Genomic DNA, 6047 nt, shown 5'->3' with positions numbered 1-6047 from the left:
AAGTGAGAAACCGAGAGAGAGAAATAGAGAGAGAAAGAGGAGGAGGAGGCCGGTGTGTGTGTGTGGGGGTGTGTGCGTAAATGCTTTGTGTGTGCAAGGGTCGGTAGAATATGGAAAATGTTTGTGATTTAGCGTGTGTGTGCCCGGAGTGTGAACTACACACACAAAACACCTACAGGTAGGCCTACATGGCATGCACGTGTACTGCCACTGGTGAAAAGAGCCGAGGCTTGATCTTTTAAAGATTCCACTCCTTTGATTGTCGGACACTGAAAAGTTTGCACGGGGTGCAAAGATGAGATGGAAGGTTGATCCACAAGTAAAATAAACCAATAAATGAATAAAAGCCTTGCATATTCGTCCATTTGCAAACATATTCATAGCTTTTTATTGTAAGAAAAATGATAACCTGTTGGTGGCAACAAAGGAAAGTCAGAGGATCTCATTTACTGATAAAGAAAGAGAAACCTGAACTTAATGCAACTTTTTATGCCACATTAGAGTCAGCTTTGTCAGCTGGTTGCAAACATTTTTATGAAAAGTTTACACTATGAATGTTTAATTCATAGTGAAATAATTCACAGCCAAACTAATACAACAGCAGCCTGCTAAAAATTACAGGACATTTGTGCTTTTACCACCACTGGACTGACAAGGCTACTCAGCAGCTATACTGGCTTCTGTGTGGAGTAATCAGCACTGCCTTGGCCCATTAGCATCACTCATATCTAATGTACAGATCAATGCATTAACCACAGAGCTCAGTGTTTCACATCCAGCAAACTGCAGTCTGTTTGCAGGCATTCAACTCCTACTGACAGTGCATCACACTCACATGCAGGTAAGATCTTTTGTTCTCACTCTCCCCTCCCCCTGTAATAAGAAGCAGGTTTATAATAGCAAAGTCAACCGGTCAAGGCCAGATTGTTTTTTAATGGTTGTTTGGAGCATAAAACCCCCACACAGAGCCACAGTGACAAAGTTCACTAATCAGATAACATTACATAAACAAGTCAGGTTTACACACTGTATTGAGCCACAAACACAGTTTTTTACACGGCCACCAATATCAGTTTCAAGTCTCCACAGAATGTGCTTTTGATCACCCGTGTGTGGCCGTACCTGTAGTGAATGAATGACACAGCTTCTTGTAGTTAGTGAGTGTTGGTTTAGGGACATTCCTTTAACCCAGTGTCATAACGCACGTCCACAAAAACCAGACACCTGCTTAGTTTGGACGTGCATTTGGATATCTGTGTATCTAAATGTGTATTTTGACACCAGTAAGTACAGGATGAATGTTGTGTTTTAGAAAACTCTGTCATCCTTAGCATCCACATAAGCAATGGCTTTATTTTTTGTTATTTTCTATGATTAATATCGTTCTTTTTAGAGTGTGATTGGACTCACTCAATGCTTTTAACTCTTCCAGTCTTTATATGTGAATCTGCTCCCCCCCCCCCTCGCTCTTTCACACCCTCTGCCTTTTATGTTTTAAGCCTGTCATTTCACACTTTTACAAAACACTTTCAACACTTTATTTTAACTAAGGAAGCTGTTGGGTCGAAAGACCACAAAGCACACCGTAAGAATCTTTCCGAAGCTACACAGGATATGAAATACATTTAGTTTATTGCTTCAAGAGAAAAAAAGCCTTGCACTGCTCCTTATATGTGTGAAACCTGAAAGCTTTGGAACAGGTAACTCACACTTCCCTGGTCTTCATTTTTCATTTCCTCTCTCTCATGCACTTTATAAATAGTTTCTTGCTGAGAAACTATCTTCCGTAACAACTGTAACAACAGTGACAGCTTCCCCATCATGGTTTCCTTTCCCTAACCTTGGCAAGTGGAGGGTGAATAAAAATCTAAAAAGCCTGAGGAGGACTGAAGAAGGGCTGAATTTGTGCTACTTAACTGACCTTAGCTTGTCCCTGCAAGCCACTTTGCAACCCACCTCTGCACTGGTTTATCCTGACCTAATTATTGTCATGTGTTTCCAATGATGCCTGCTCTGCAAACTGAAATACCTGTTTTAACAAGTTTAGTTTGGGGTAACTATTTTGTGATTTTATAAAAGTTCAGAGAGGCAACATCTTAACATGGTCTAACATGGATAAAATCCTCAACACAATTTACTAATGTAACACTCTTCTGAAACTACATGTGTACAAATAGTCTTAAAGAATGAAAAGACAAATACTATGGATGCAAATCACATTTTACAATACAATACAATATAACCCTGTTTATATTAATAGTGAAGTCTAACTCTGAAGTCCATCTGTATAGAGGCAGTGTTTGCTTGTGTCAAGCTCCATCTCCTCTAGTCTATCTGAGCCAACACAAACAAACAAACACACACGGCACACATAGGAAAAGTTCTTTAAAGCACAGGTGAACACACACTTTTACTGAAATACTCAAACACGCACACGGACAGCAGACTAACTAGGGCACTATTTACCCTGCATAAACAGATAGGACAGGAGAAAAGCTGCCCACAGACCAAAGGAAACAGCAGCGGGAACTTAATGTTACGTAATGACATTAATGACTCCACTTATGAGCCCACATCACCCAGTGCAGACCCGCAGCCTCTGCTTACACAGCTACATGATTACAGGTAAACACAGGAAGGTTACAACATCATTCCTCGTGCACCAAAAAAGACAGAGATTTATCTTAAAACTAGAAAATATGCTGTCAATGTGAGAAACAAAATGATATATTTTTTCATGATTTCAAGAGTCCAAGTTTTTTCAGCTTTAATAAACCTACTCAAATTCACCTGCCTGTCCTTGTTTCAATCTGTGTTATCTGCGATATTATAACTGGAAAAAAATATCTTTAACCTGCCTTCAGTACCGCAGGGCAAGAGTCAGACCTGACCTTATTTACCCAGATCACAAGCCGGCTTGGGTGTTCCACTTCAGTAGCGTCCCATGGTGTAGTTACGAGGTTAAATGCTTTTTTCAAGGGCAGCTGAAGATAACCGGAAAGCAACTGACAGCTTAAGAAGTGCAAGATTGAAGACACTATTATATAATTTCAGCTTGTAGGCTAATTAAATGACTGATTCTGGTATAAAATTTGTTATCTAAAAACAAAAATTAACTTTTCTAAACATATACATAATTACTGGATGGACAAAGAAAAGAAACCATTGGTGTTTTGGCCAAAAGTGACACGAAGCCAACAGAAACAGACCTTGATTATATACTAAGGGAATGTTTGTGGTAATAGAGAATACAAAGGTGACCACTGTTGAGTAAACACACGTTTTTTTATGCCATTATCAAAAACATATACGCTTAAACTGTCATGAAATAGCTCTTTATCTTACACTGGTAGGTCCTGCTACAGCACTAGCATGATACTAATGAGCTGAGTGTTTCTATGTTATTATACTATCACAAATATGTATTATCTGTTTAACTGTTTAGTTGCAGAGCATGCATTTTGACTTTTTAATATGCAAGGCTGGCATTGTTAAACAGTCTCTTTAATAATATATAAAGTTGATATAAACACATTTACTTTTGCTGTCATCTGATATTGTGACAAAGTCTGACTGTCTTTCATTTAATAAAGCTTGGCAAACAATGACCACTTCCTGCTTTGTGCTGCAAAATTTCCCAGAAGGGCTTTGAAAACTGACCTGGTTGCGCTTTGCAAATTAATGGTGCAGTCAGTGACTCCTAGGAGGACTTGTTATCTGTGGTTGTCAGTGTGGTTCACCTGTGGTTTAGATAAGCCTTGACATATAAAGTTATTTCATAAAGCTTGCTTATCATTTTCGAATTACACTAAAACCTTTACAATCACAAGAACATCGTAGGAAACTCTTTCTAGAAGTCAAACTGACAGCTGCAGTTACAACCCCAACCCTAAAAATGTCAGGATGTTGCAAACCCTGTGTGCTATTTTGGCTATTTCTTCTCACCGTAAAGACAGAGTGTGCTGCTATCACACAAGTATTGAAAACACTGACAGAAAAAGCTTCTGTGGCTCAAGATGCACATCAGGAAATAGAGGCCACAGGTGGCACACCCATTGCAATCATTATCTCACCTATTTGGTCCAGAGTTAGACACTTTATCAGCTGTTGAATGTATTTCCATGACCTTTGGTGTAGTTTTAATCTAAAATCAGCCTGCTAGCGTTCAGCTCTAAACACTGCAGTGACTAAACCCCACACGAGTTCTCAGACAAAATAGTTTCTGTGTTACATAAATTGGATTGTGGGTGTTGACTGCTTGCACTGACTCTCAATATCAGTAGAATCAACAAACCAATTAAGATAAAAGATTTGACACTTGTGACAGTTAGCTGGTCGGCAGCTGATGATCCCCTTGCCTTGACAGCAACATCTTTGTAAATTCTTCTTGAATATCAAGGCAAGCATTTCCTCAGCATACAGATAAAATAGTCTGACTAGCAAGATAACAAGTAAAGCGTGCAGGGTTTTCTTAAAGACTGTAGGTTCACGCAGGGAAAATCATATCTGAAGTTTATTTTTGTAACATTTACATAAACTGTAGCCTAGAACTGGCTGTTCTCTCAGTGTACAGTCTGTGTAATTCTATCTTCACCCACACACGACATCTGAAGACCCCCATACACGCACATATGCACACACACACACACACACACACACACACACACACACACACACACACACACACACACACACACGTGTTTTTCTCTTTTTCCTCACCACCATTTCTCCCCCCTCCCTCTTTGGTCTTTAAAGTGTTTTCTCATTTCATACAACAGAATGAACTGTTGGACGCAAAGCAGACTGCACGCATAAAAAAATGTTCCTGAGTCACGTATGCTCTGCACTTCAGCTTATTTTTGTTCGCAAATTTGTGCAGCTCGATGGATTTTGGAAGAAGTGGGGTTTTTTTGGGAGGGGGATTGTGCAGAACTGAAAGGGATCACTTCTAGTATTTATATGCAATTATGTTGTGTGAGTGAGCAGTTTACACTGTATGTGTATGTTTGTGTGTCTGTGGTCAGATTTGAGTTGGATAGATTTGGAATATAACTAAGTACAGGTATAGTTTTCATTTGATCTGTTATTATAATTATGGCGATAATAATAACATCAGGAATTATATTGTTTCTGAACACTATTTCCTCTGAACCACCTTTAATTCACTGTATATGTATATATATGTAAAACTTTGAAAAATAGCTTATTTTCTCCTCGAAAATATCATTACTCTCTTACCTTGAACTGTAGCTCAAAACTATTCTTGATAACAGGTGTGGTTGCTTTGAGTCATTAAACTTTCCTGGTGTTCATTCTTTTTAGGGCATCTTTAATGGAGCAGTGTTACAAACAACCCAATTTCCTGTGTGGTTATTTGTGCTGCCAGCCCACCCAAGCAGTCAGTGATCAGATTTTTCTGATGAGTTCAATTCTAGAGTTATATTGCTTGTATGTTACCAAGAATTAGAAACAACTACCATAACAAATAAAAATCACCACATCGCACCCCCAACTTTAGACTTCAAAAGGGATCATAATGTCTCAGTCACACTGGAGTAATAATTTAAAAAAAATCTGTGATTGCTTCTTTATTTATTTATTTATTTATTTTGGTTTCAGTAACCAATTGCAAGTAGATGGTGCTGACCAACCTCAACCTCTGGGTGACCGTCACGATTGCAATCTCGTCAGTCACCAATTTGGACTGATTGCAATCAGTCTCAGACAGGCTGGTGAAGGTTAAGCACAGTCTAATATATAAATGCAGACAGACTGCCAACATTTTCTAATCTGAGTCAGTCTTATGACTCACTCATCTGCAACGTATTTCTTTGAAATCGGGGACTCGACTCTGCTGACCGTCAAACTGGCCGTTACACACTCACAGTGTGTGACAAAGACCTGGCGAGGGAGGAGTGCCTAGTGGTGCAATGCTGTAACAACGGCTGTCACATCTCACACCAATAGCAATGATAATTGTTTTCAGCTGCGCCCAGCTGAAACAAACGCCTCCCCATCAGGCAACGCTGGAGACAGGGGTTTGCGTC

The sequence above is a fragment of the Pelmatolapia mariae genome, linkage group LG17 (assembly GCF_036321145.2).
Source record: "Pelmatolapia mariae isolate MD_Pm_ZW linkage group LG17, Pm_UMD_F_2, whole genome shotgun sequence".
Classification (NCBI taxonomy): domain Eukaryota; kingdom Metazoa; phylum Chordata; class Actinopteri; order Cichliformes; family Cichlidae; genus Pelmatolapia; species Pelmatolapia mariae.
The sequence above is the reverse complement of the archived record's forward strand: the minus strand, read 5'-3'. Positions refer to the sequence as shown.